Genomic DNA, 13,910 nt, shown 5'->3' on the forward strand with positions numbered 1-13,910 from the left:
TATTAGCTGTAGGAGTTCTCTGGTGGAGTTTTGGAGTCACTTATGTATACTATCATATCATCTGCAAATGGTGATATTTTGACTTCTTCCTTTCCAATTTGTATCCCTTTGACCTCTTTTTGTTGTCTAATTGCTCTATCTATAAATTCAAGTACTATACTGAAAATATAGGGAGAGAAAACACAGACTTGTCTAGTCTCTAATTTTAGTAGGATTGCTGCAAGTTTCTGTCCACTTAGTTTGATGTTGGCTACTGGTTTGCTGTATATTGCTTTACTATGTTTTGGTATGGGCCTTGAATTTCTGCTCATTCCAAGACTTTTAACATGAAGGAATGAACTATTCTTAACAATAAAATAACTTCTGGGAGAATCAGCATCCTGGACCTCAAGTTGTATTACAGAGTAATAGTGATAAAAACTGCATGGTATTGGTATATAGACAGACAGGTAGATCAGTGGAATAGAATTGGAGACCCAGAAATGAACTCACATATGTACAGTCACTTGATCTTTGACAAAGGAGCTAAAACCATCCAGTGGAAAAAAGAAAATATTTTCAACAAATGGTGCTGGTTTAACTGGCAGTCAACATGTAGAGGAATGCAAATTGATCCATTCTTATCTCCCTGCACAAAGCTCAAATCCAAGTAGATCAAGGGCCTTCATATAAAACCAGATACATGGAATCTTACTAGAAGAGAAAGTGGAGAAGAGCCTTGAACACATAGGCACAGGGGAAAAGTTCCTGAAAAGAACATCAGTGGATTATGCTCTGACAAATGGGACCTCATGAAATTACAAAGCTTCTGTAAGGCAAAGGACATTGTCAATAGGACAAAACAGCAACCAACAGATTGGGAAAAGATCTTTTCCAATCCTACATCTGAGAGAGGGCTAATATCCAATATATACAAAGAACTCAAGAAGGTAGACTCCAGAAAACTAAATAACCCTATTAAAAATGGGGAACAGAGCTAAACAGAGAATTCTCAACTGAGGAAACTTGAAGGGCTCAGAAACATCTAATGAAATGTTCAACATCCTTAGTCATCAGGGAAATGCAACTCAAAACAACCCTGAGATTCCACCTCACACCAGTCAGAATGTCTAAGATGAGAAACTAGATAATAGTAGATGCTGGCAAGGATGTAAGAAAGAGGTACACTCCTCCATTGCTGGTGGGGTTGCAAGCTGGTTCAGCCACTCTGGAAATCAGTCTGGTGGTTCCTCAGAAAAATGGGCATAGTACTACCTGAGGACCCAGCTATACCACTCCTGGGCATATACCCAGAAGATGCTCCAACATTTAATAAGGACACATGCTCCACTATGTTCATAACAGCCTTATTTATAATATCCAGAAGCTGGAAACAACCCAGATGTCCCTCAACAGAGGAATGGATACAGAAATTGTGGTACATTTACACAATGGAGTACTACTCAGCCATTAAAAACAATGACAATTGTTTTTAATGCAATTCGCAGGCAAATGGATGGAACTTGAGAATATTATCCTGAGAGTTAGGTGACTCAGTCACAAAGGAAAAAACACGGTATGTACTCACTGATAAGTGGATATTAGCCCAACAGTTCGGAATACCCAAGATTTAATTCACAGACCATATGAAATCTATTAAGAAGGAAGACCAAAATGTGGATGCATCAGTGCTTTTTAGATGGGTAAATAAAATACTCATAGAAGTAAATATGGAGGCAAAGTGTGGAGCAGAGACTGAAGGAAAGGCCATCCAGAGAATGCCCCACCTGGGGATCCATCCCATACATGGCTACCAAACCCAGACGTTATTGTGGATGCCGGGAGGTACTTGCTGATAGAAGTCTGATATGGCTGTTTTGTGAGAGGCTCTGCCAGAGCATGACAAAAACGAGGAAGAAACTCGCAGCCAACTGTTGGACTGAGCTCAGGGCTCCCAGACTGAGGAGATGGAGGAGGAATTGAAGGAACTGAGGGGATTTGCAGCCCCATGGAGGGAGCTACAGTGTCAAGAGATCAGACCCCCGGAGCTCCAAGGTAATGGAACACCAACCAATGAATACACATGGAGCAACCAACCCATGATGCTGGCCACTCATGTGGCAGAAGATGGCCTTGTTGGACATCAGTGGGAGGTGAGGCCCTCGGGCCTGAGAGTGTTCAATGCCTCAGTGTAGGGGAATGTCAGGGCAGGAGGATGGGAGTGGGTGGGTAAGGGAGCACCATCATAGAGGCATGGGGAGGTGAGATGGTTTGGAGGGGGGCGGTTCTGAAGGGAAGACCTGGAAAGGGGAAAACATTTGAAATGTAAATAAAGAAAATATCCAAGAAAAAAAAGAAAGAAAGAAAAGAAAAACAAATCCGAAGGTATTAAAACCACTTATATTGTCATGTATTTGTATACTGTGCCCCTAGGGTAATGGTTGAGGGTCAAAAATGATAATATAAGCTCTAAAAGATACACAATGTGAGGCCTCTGGAGATGGTTTATTAGGTACTGTATCTACCATGTAAGCCTGAAGACCTTTGTTTGATTTCCAGTATCCATGTAAAAATCTACATGTGATAGGACAAGCTGATTATATATTATTATAGTCACTCTTCTCTCTCTCTCTCTCTTTCTCTCTCTCTCTCTGTGTGTGTGTGTGTGTGTGTGTATGTGTGTGTGTGTGTCTTTGTCTCTGTCCCTGTCTCTCTCTGTCTCTGTGTGTCTTTGTCTCTCTCTGTCTCTGTCTCTCATACAAATACACATACTCACACATACCACAAATAAGACATGGATTAATAGGAAGAAGAAGCAAGCGTAAGGAGAAAACCCAGAAACAAACATGGGGCAGTTTTACCTTGTGACATCATGTGCTACATAGTGAAGAAAAAGGTTATGGCATCAGGTACAGGAGAGACAGGGATGGATGTGTTTGGACTTTGGAGCCATGGTGTGAAAACTGAAGATGAAAGGTACTACATGCATGAATTACTGCTGTGAATGAATCCATAATCCCCCAAACTCAGACATGAGCAGCTTTGGCATCTCTGCAGAGGAAACATAATATCAAAAGCCAGAATGTTGTATGAACGATTTGGCCATGGAGCTAGTGAGTTCTTATTGACAAGCAGTAAGTACAGCTGATAAGAGACAGATAACAAAGGAGACCTTGGTGAGGTTCAGAACAATGTCTTCCAAGCAGAGACCACTGAGAGCTGAGATTATTGGGAGCCCCAGGTTCTGGGGAAATTTTTTAATAGACTGCTGTGCGGCTTTTGTGTCATGTGAGGACAGATTGGTATTCTGCAGTGGACCCTGATAGACACACAGCTGGGGGAGAAACAGCAGCTGAAGCTAATAATAGAGTAGCCTGGAGCACAGACACAAAGGCTGTGGAAGCCATAGTGGGCGACACAAACCCACAGGGGAACACATGATCATCACTTCTCCTGGCCCTCTGGCTTACCCTGATGAGCTGAAATGGCTGTCATCAGCATTTGATGGAGTTCAATATGGTATGAAGCTCTGCAATTGATTCCCAGCTGAGGTGCATGATCTGATCTCTGAGCCTGTGGGAATGCTGTGTATTTGACTTCAAAAAAACCATTTCCGGGAAGTGAGAAACATTATCTAGGCATGTTTTTTTAGTCCTTCCTGCCCACTGGGCATTTTATATCCTTTACTTCATTTGCTCTTCGCTGAGATCCCAACGTGTCAGGAAACCTTTTCTGAAAGCATTTTCACTTTTGTACATAAGAAAGAGAGTATTTAAGAAGGTAGGAATCTGGTTACATCACATAAAACTATGATTCAAATGTAATTTGGTTTGATTGCAGGGTGTAGGATTGTATCACCTCTTTTCTGTTACTTCGTGGTGGCTGTTTGTGTCTGTACAATGTTGGAGTGGCATAGTTTCTATTGTGGTATAGCATGTGCCAACATCTGGCCAGATTTCTAATCTATCAAGGTCCTACCCCTGCTTTTTGTAAGACGTGGTGTGCCAAGGCTTGTAAATACTGGTAACCTTAAGACCTTGTGGAAAGTGGAGCAGGATTTGTTTTTCCTAGGCATTATCCAAAGAGACTTAGCTTTACCCTTCCTGTGACTATATCTTAGGTACAATTAGACATACATCAAAAGCTTGTTAGCTGGCTGGTATTGTACTGGAATTCAAGGATGAAACAACTAGTAAGATGCAGAATTTGTATGCCATGAGGTATAGTGCTAAATTAACAAATCTTTCTGTCATACAAATGCTTCTCATTTAGCCTCACCACAATAGATAGGCCAATATAATTTTACTTGTCATTTTCCCGTTCTCCTTGAGAATGTTCAGAATCCCCCCCATCCTTTATTTACAGACAAAAATAAGGTATCAAAGGTGTGAGACTGAGCAGAAGTTGCTGTAGACACAGACTTTCTCCTTATTCTTATCCCCATCATAACCTCCACTGGGACCCTGGCTGCTCTTAACCCCTAAGTCTAACCTGTGTAAGGAAGTTATTATGTTGGGTACAAATTGACTTCAAAACATATGAAACAGGAAAATTAAAATTAGTGGTAAGGAGAAACAACATTGTAAGTGAGAACACCGGGTTTAAAAATACATTTCCATATTCATCTATGTTTTCTAGAGAAATAAAGTGTGGTAGTCTAGATAATCATTCCACAATTCGTAGTGTTTTGAATAAACTTTGAATTCCTAACAGAAAACTGAAAAGCAGAATAAGTGAGACATTGTGACAAACAAACTTAAGTGCATTCATTAATTGTGGACTGGCTGCATATATTAACTTGAAAAAAAATGTCCTCTGGGTGATACACAACTGTCAGTGAGTAGCCTACTGGTCAATCTCTTAAAGTAGAAGAATAAACTCAGTGAGCATAAGCAGGGATCCAGGGTCCCACAAGGAGGTAGGGCTGGTCATCATAGGGTGAAGAAAAGGGTCCTCTGGCCCCTGATTTTTCTTTTGTAGAAAGAAGGATGGAGTTCTTGTAACAATTGTTTAAGGATAAAATGAAGAAAGTTCTGGTTTTTAGAACAGACTCAGGTTTTGACAAACAAAAAATCACTAAGCAGACTCTTAGAGGTCGCTTATTATGCAGACATCTGAGAGCAACATTTTGTTCTTCACTTGAATTCTACTCAAATGCCTACTAAAAAGGTGATCGGACTATTTGGATAGAAGGCTTTTGTCAAAACAATGCTGATTTTTCTTTCCAATCAGCAGAAAAGCAGAAGCCAGGCACTCTTATATTGAAACATAAATCTGTTATTCATTTACTGTTTTTTTTTTCTGATCTAGAAGAACATAGTTGATTTATTCTTTTGTTAAAAAAAAAATCATGGCTGCATATAGCTTATGATGACTAGGGCCAGTCCTTTTTCAGAGACATGCAGTGCCCTTAAATCCCTGGTATCTTTCCAGAACAAAGACCAGCAAACCCCTTTTCAAATGAATTGTCCCAGCCTCCTTGCTGAGGAGCTGCATAGCACATTCAGCAGGAATGCCAAGCCAGTCCTCCCTCAAGTGAGGTGCAGCAAGGAGAGAGTTGTCAGGGAATAATGTACTAATTCATGCTCAGGGTTCAGAATTTAACCTTCACAAAAATCTCATCAAGAAACTACTTTGAGCCCAAGTGAGAGAAATTCTGAAACACATCATAATCACACACAGATACCAAGTAATGAGACTGAGATCTGAACCCAAGCCGTCTGATCTGTGAACCCTATGATGTTACCATGTGGTGAGAAAATTTTGAAAGTAGGTATAGTTTTGCACTTCCTTGTTGAAGTTATGAGGAAATTCACCACTTCTCTAACAGCAAAAATTGGAGATACTTGTACTAGTCTAGCATAGTTTTGCATAAGGAAACAAACAGTAGACTTTTGGTTCTACTGGATTAAAGGATTAAAAGACCCTCACCTACTCTACTTTGGCACTGTAGCATCAAAGCCTTCATAACCAGTATCAAGGGAAAGATAGATATGGTTGTGTTCTAGTAAGACTTCATTATGAAAGCAGACGATAGGTCTATAGACCAACAATCCCATTAATTTCCTAGGAGAGAAGTTACTGAAAGTGTTTCCTGTATATTATGTCATGCAAGCAAACCAGACAATGAAGCCAGTACACTGATTTTTTTTTTTTTTTTTTTTTTTGAGAAATGGTCTTGGCAAATCAGTCTCAGGCTAATCTTAGATCTACAAGTATAACTTTCTTTTCTGCTTTTTAGCGTTAAATGTAAGTTAGGCTCTTTAAATGTCTTGGAAGGAGCAAAAGAATAAGAAAGGAGGAAGTTCATATATTTTTTAGAATGCTATTTACTTGAGAAAAATTCTAGCTGCTTGAAGATTGCCAATGGAGAAAAAAACACCCTTTCATACCATTATCTGTTCACTTGGACTTTGGTTTTGTTGTGGTTGCCTTAGATTTCTAAGAATAGCAAATAATTTTTGGTTTCATCTTTTGAGGTAGATAATATATTATGAGTATATGTATACACATGCAGACACATAGACACAAATACACACAGACAAACACACAAACACACACACACACACACACACATACATACATACCACAACCTTCTGGGATTCCCATTCTTTTCCTTCAGGACTTGTTCTTAGTTTTTTAAATCTAGTCCCCAGTGCTTATACCACTAGAGAAAATAACACGCTGTCCTCTGGGGTATAGTTGATGTTTTCTCATTTGATTTAAAATACTTGGGAATTATATGAAGGTATAAAATGCTTATCTAGTATGCATGAGTCTTGGTGGATAAACTCCAGCACTGTAAAGCATGAACTGGACCCCAAACTAAAACCTTGGATGTTTAAATTAGCCAATGCCATTATATTTTGTCTTTCTTCTTCCTATTTGTATGATCTAAAGCTACACATTTAGAATTAGCTGACAGTTTTATGAAGGAAGGAAAACAGGTATTCTAATTTTTTAACTAAAAGTGATTCACTCTCGTACCTCTATGATCCTGTGTTTATTTCTGTCTGTCTGTCCTCATTTGTCAATAGATCAACTTCATTAATAGTTAAAACAATTCTGTCTAAACACCAATGTCCTGATGTAATATCAGATTATCACAATAACTTGAATGCAGATTGAAATACTTCATAATGAAAACATACAACCCATGTTTCATGCTTTTGCCTCAAGATGGTCCAAAGAAATCCTACCATGGATATTTATTCCTTATATGATAGACTTGCCCTGCCCTTGATGATCTTTGAGAAGACACAGACCTCTATCCAGATGACGCCAAGAGGCAAGATTGGAGGGATGTCCTTCAGCAAGGTCAAGAACAATAGTCACTCAACTGACCAAAGACAAAATTTATTCTCTATTTATCTCTTCTTCCTATGAAAAATGAATTAATTTTCCCTAAGGCTTGAAGACTGTTTGATCATGTTTGCTTGCCTATCTTTGCCATCAGAAAAAACAACCAAACCTGACTGGCAAGGAAGAAAAGACAGTCCTTCAACAGAGATATGGACTTTATACTCTCTAGAAGACAAGAAGTAGTTAACAGGATCTGACCATTCATCTCCTACTTTTTGTGAGGTTGAATATGTCAGGTCCAGCTTAGGAAGAAAGAAAAAAGAAAGAAGGAAAGAAAGAAAGAAAGAAAAAAAGAAAGAAAGAAAGAAAGAGGGAGAGAGAGAAAGAAAGAAAAAGAAAGAGAGAGAAAAAAGGAGGGAGGGTAGTGGGAGGGAAGGAAGAGAAAAGGAAGGAAAGAAGGAAGGAAAAAAGAAAGGAAGGAAGGAAGGAAAGAAAGAATTACTGCTAAGGATTTCATCCTCTGAAGTAGAGATATTCTCTATCATCATCATCATCATCATCATCATCATCATCATCATCATCATCATCTCAAATATTAAATCCTGAACACAGTTTCCCCTCCCTCTTTTCCATCAATTCTTCCACCTTCCATCTCTCCACTTCCCCAAATCTACCACTCCTCTTCTCAGACTTTAGCAAGGGCTCTCTGATTAATTCTATGCTCTGTGTAGGCTCTTCCTGACCTGGGTCCATTGTATTATGCCAGATAATGTTTTAGAGAAAATTAATCTTGTTGGGAGTGGGCAGGACAACAAAGTTTAGAGTTTTCAATCTCACATCCAAGTACTAAAACAAAGTCCAACCCTGCTTAAACAAAAATCTGACATTGCTAAGGTGGGCTACATTTATAAAACTAGTTTTCACTATAATGGAAAGAGAATATTCCCAACTAGACAAAATATGGTACCAAATAAAACCTCTGTACTAGACATGGGTTACATCCTTTAGAGTTATTTAACAATGGATACCCCTAAGCTCCCCAAGTGACAGGCTATGGCTACTGCCCTTGGTTACTCCAAGAACATGATGCTAAGACCTATTGCCAAGATACTATATACTTGAGTCATAGAGCATAGAGAAATCCTGCTGGTATTCCAATGGAACTTTCTTCTCTACTGGCTATTTTTTTTCATAGTGCTCAAAGATGATATATATATACTACAGGAGTAGAAAAGTATTCTTCAATTTTACCCATCCAAGAACACTGAGAAATACAATAATATTCTGTCTAGCAAGATAAACCCATGGGTGTAATAGATGTAAAAAATTCAGAAAATAACCAAACATCTTTTAATCTATTTAGGACTCATTGCATAAGATAGAATCCATATTTGACACTGTCAATAAGCTCAAGAGCTGTGAATATATATTTTATAGGCCTTAGGGGAATACTACAACTATTATACTACTGCATAGGCATAGCAATAAAATAACTCCTGATCATTCATCACTAGACAGATTAGTGCTCCTCTCAACCCCTATCAGAGAAACTTCTTGAAGATGTCAATTAACATAAACCAACAGCTTGTCAAATTGCAGGAAAAAAAGTGACTTTATATGCTATGTTCTACATGGGATGACTGTATTGTGCCTTTCCTCTTAAAGCTCACAGATCTGTAGAAGTAGATGCAGAAAAAATGTAAAAGCCAGAGACAAAGGGTGTCTAAAAGGAATTGGGTTCTTATGAACACAGGAGGGCAGTTGCACTTAAGAACTCATAATAGGGAACAGGGGTTTGTTTTAGTTTTTGTTTTTTTCTTTCTTTTTTTTTTTTGAGGGGAACCTGGGAAAGGAGATATTGTAAATAAAGAAAACATCTAATAAGAAAAGAACAGCAAAACAAAAAACAAAACAAAACAAAACAAAAAAACCTCATAGTAGTAGTGATAGCATGCACAAGACTTACACAAAATCAAAATACCAGAATGACAAGGAAAGTAGACATGTCACACCACTCCGAGAAAAGTCAGTCAACAAGAACTAGACTCACTGGGTTTAGGAACAAGACAGAGAAAGGCTAGGTGGGAGGCAGGACAGGAAGAGTGGGGTTGGAGGTAGGGGAGTATCTCAGAGCAGTTGAGGAAGCATAATGAGTACGTTCAAAAAATATTGTACAAAATTCTCAGTGAGCAAGTCATTGTATGTGTATGTGTGCTGCATGCATGAATATGTGTGTATGTGTGTGTGTGTGTGTGAGAGAGAGAGAGTGAGATAGTAAAAATAAAAGCAAATACAAAAAGGTATTTCTCTAACTAAATTTGGTTCAGATTTAGAATTAATCTTTTGCCCCACTAGAATTTTCCCCCATTAAAATCAGGATGTATTTTTGTTTGCACTATGAAGACATTATATCAAAGGACTATATTTTAAGACATGTAAACTGATATTTTAAGACTAATTTTTTTTCTATGTAAGGCAAGCAAAGAACTCTGAAGAGGTCACCTATTGATTCCACATAAAGAACAAGATAATTTTCCACAAGTGTTTCCTGGGTGCAACATAGTATTTCAGGAAATGTTACTAAAAAAACAAAACTAAACAAAAAAGAAAGAAAGAAAGAAGGAAGGAAAGAAAAGAAAGAAAGAAAGAAAAACACACAAACACCCAGAAATAGATCATTCATGTCTAAAAGACCTGCATTAGCCAGGTGGTGGTGGCACACGCCTTTAATCCCAGCACTTGGGAGGCAGAGGTAGTGGGAACCCTGTGAATTTGAAGCCAGCCAATGAACTACACAGTGAGTTCCAGAACAGCCAATGCAACACAGAGAGACACTGTCTTGAAAAGCAAAAACTAATCAACAAAACAATAACAATAACAACGAAACACCAGCATGTTTGTTCAGTTGTAGGTTTAATTGTCTCACTGCCCAGACTATTTTTATAAAGCTCACTTTCCTACTGAGATTCTATGAAATTTATTTTGTTTTGGGTTTCCGAGACAGGGTTTCTCTGTATAACCCTGGCTGTCCTGAAACTCACTCCGTAGACCAGGATGACCTTGAACTCAGAAATCTGCCTGCCTCTGCCTCCTAAGTGCTGAGATTAAAGGCGTGTGCCACCACTGCCTGATTTATTTTTGTTTTGTTTTTCTATATTTGTTAATGTGTTTTGGCTTCCAAGACAAGTTTTGTATATCCTTAGGACACACATTGTCAAGAGCTGTGTGCTTTAGTCTATCTGTCTAGGAGTTGATAAGATGGTGTTGGAAGAAAAGAGCAGCTCCATTGGTCTCTTGTAATAATGATGCTGAGTGCTCATGAGAAGAGATGTAGGATTGCATCTAGGATTATGGACATACCTGCAATGTGAAAAGAAAGTGGGCTGTGCAAACTCTGAAACCAAACTTCTAGGAAAAGTTTTTGAGATGCTACACTGGCTCTGATAGGATGATGGGAATATCAAACAAATAGGATCTTCCATTAACTGGTAAGGTAAGTGAGTACCTGTACTCTTTTATACTGGATCCTAGGAAAACCAAGCTTACTAAAAGCATGCCTCTAATACTTCTGAATTTCTCTTATAACTGCATTACTAATGCCTTGTGCTACATTAAAGGGGGAGAAAAAGGAAAGGAAGCAATAAATGTAGTAATTGCTTTTCTTGTCTGTGTTCCTTTTCCTTTGATTTTGATGTCTTGGATATTTACAAAACATGAGCATCTCTGCTCAGTGTCCATCTGCTTCAGCACCGCATTTCTCACCTAATGTTCTAATCTCCTGGCAGTGATGTCACAGCCCTTTCTATGTAGAACTGGTTATAATTAGGGCTCCAGGTAAAACTACAACAGAGGGAACAGATGGGCTGCTAAGAAGCCAATTGTCTATACACATGCAAATTTTGTCAGGAAGACAAGATGAAGAAAATTGTAAGAAATAGAAAATCTCAGTCCATATCAAACCTCTGTGTGGTGTGGATTGCTAGAGTCAGATGCCCTGCAGTGGCCACCAGGGAACATAGCTAGGCCATTGAAATTCAAAGCTGTTGGCTTTTGATATGGGGGTTGGAGGGGTGGGGATTAGGGTGGGTGTCATTCTGCCTAGGCATAAAGGAGTGGGTGTTCACAGGCTTGCCTCGGAGGGAAGAACTGCAGCCCAGGCTCTGTCAATCTCAATTAGCTCCTTTAAAGAACATTTGTGTATGACATAAAATAAAAATGATACAGCAGTGTGGAGTGAAAAGCAGTAATTGCAGATTCTTCTCAATGAGTGTTTTTATATCATTGTGACCCTGTATTATTGAGATCATTTAATTACCAGTTAAGTAAGTGGAAAAAAAATGTAGCCCTTTATTTATCAATTTATGTGGTTCCAGGAAGCATGCAGAATCAATTCAGGTCTTGCAGAAAAGGGAAGTGAGAAAGATAAATTGATAAAGTAGCCTTGTAGTCTATCTTCATAGTCAGCCATTTCAAACTCTCCTTTTCCCCAACTTGAACTTCTAAGCAAACTGTCATTAGCTTTTCTTTCTCACACAGGGTGGGCAGATGTGATCATTGTCAGTGATTCCTAGTCACCCGTCTCCTGCATCTCAGTTACCATAACCCAATGTCCTACTCTCTTCTGTAGGAATCGGGCCAGTCTTCACTTCCACCAACACACCAACAGTTCCCTAAACAAATTATTTCCTACAGTGCTTTCATTCCTTGTTTTCTCAACTCAGGTCAGATATGTAGACTCCCTGGAAGAAAATCCATACAGCAACCAACATCTCCTTGAAAAACATTTACAGGTATCCACTGAATATGAATATGAGTATGGATATGAAAATCTTTATTTCACCAGTCCCAATCCCGGAGAGATGCATGTTTCACAAAGATGTGCATCTTGGTTGGCCAAAACACACACTAGACTGTTCTTAACACCACCTACTCCTAATAGCACCACACTGTGATATTAAAAGGGGCTGGTTTATTCCTACAGGGAACAATATGTAGACAGAGAATGCTTAAGCCATAATGCTGAAGAATAATAACGATAATGGTAAGGAATGTTTAGGTAAAGAAAGAAAGCAAGGGGCTGGAGAGATGGCTCAATGAGTACGAACACACTTGTCTTATAGTGCACTATAGGTTAAGTCTCAGGACCCACACGAGATGATTTACAAATATCCATAAGCCCAGTTCCAGGGGATCCGATGCCTTCTTCTTACCTCCCAGGTACCCATCACACACTTCATGCATATAACATACCTGCTGGCATTCATACATAAAGTAAAACCCATCAGTCAAATTTTTTAAGCGAATAGATGTATATTTTATTTGAACAGCTTTTCATACAGGAAATAAAGAAATGAAGGGGTGCAGGAGAGCAGAAGGAGTACTCGTCATTCTGTTCCATAATGTGGATGTGAGCTCTATTGGTTTCTTTGTTGTGCAAGAATTCACTGAGTCATAACGCTTATGGGATGTGTGCTTTTCAATGTGCAAAATGTCCTTTAAAGGGAAATTAAAACTTACAAAAGAAAATGTCCCAGAATTTAAAGACTTTGCTCAGTTATTTACTAAATCTTTGAAATAGGATCTCTTCCGTTTTGGTAGCCATTTGTTTTTCCTTGAACATCTCCTAAGGCATTAACTTACTCTTTGAAGCTCCGTTTATTTTACTCTTTATTTTACCTCTCTATAGTGCATTTTATTTTTAATCCTTGAGTTCATATCTAAGTTTTGGTTTTTTTTTGTTTCTGTTTTTGTTTTTGTTTTGGTTTTTGGTTTTTGGTTTTTCCAGACAGAGTTTCTCTGTATAGCCCTGGTTGTCCTGGAGTTCACTCTGTAGACCAAGCTGGCCTCGAACTCAGAAATCCACCTGCCTCTGCCTCCCAAGTACTGGGATTAAAGGCATGCACCACCACTGCCTGGCATCTCACTTAGTTTTGTAGTAACCTTGTATGGAATTTGACCTTTAGACTTTATCAAGGACTCATTTCAGTTTTTATGAGATTTTAAAATTATAGTCAAACAGATAGCTTTTCTCCATAGATGGTTTTATCTTGTTTTAGCATAAAAGTTATTATTATGATACTTAGATTTGCTGATTAACCGTTGCTCCCTAAATTTAATTTTATTTGGATATTTTCTTTCCTTCCTAAGCATTGTCTAATCTTCCTAGGTTGGATTACTGTCTCTACTATTTTTCTAGGGGTGGGACAAGTCACTGTCCTATACATAGGGTTCACGGTGCTTCAGTTCCCCCCTTTCTTCCCACATACTTCCTGTTGGTTACCACCATTAAAGTCTTTCATTTTGTTTACCACAACGTTGATTAAAGTCCCTTCCTATTTGGAAGTTCTCCTCCTAATGAGCCCATCACACTAAATAGATGGTTCCCTCTGTTCTCTCTCTAACAGATGCCAGTGAAATGCAGGAACAGTCTCTCAAGGATTTGTCTTCACAGTATGTTCATATGGCAGCAATATCAAAGTGATAACTTGCCTTGAGATAATAATGTAAAGGAATGGACAAATATTTGGATTTCTTTTTATTTTATTCATGTATCTGTGTGTGTGTTTGTGAGTGTGTGTGTTTATGTGTGTGTGTATGTGAGAGAGAGAGAGAAAGAGAGAGAGAGAGAG

The sequence above is a fragment of the Mastomys coucha genome, unplaced genomic scaffold, assembly GCF_008632895.1.
Source record: "Mastomys coucha isolate ucsf_1 unplaced genomic scaffold, UCSF_Mcou_1 pScaffold13, whole genome shotgun sequence".
Classification (NCBI taxonomy): domain Eukaryota; kingdom Metazoa; phylum Chordata; class Mammalia; order Rodentia; family Muridae; genus Mastomys; species Mastomys coucha.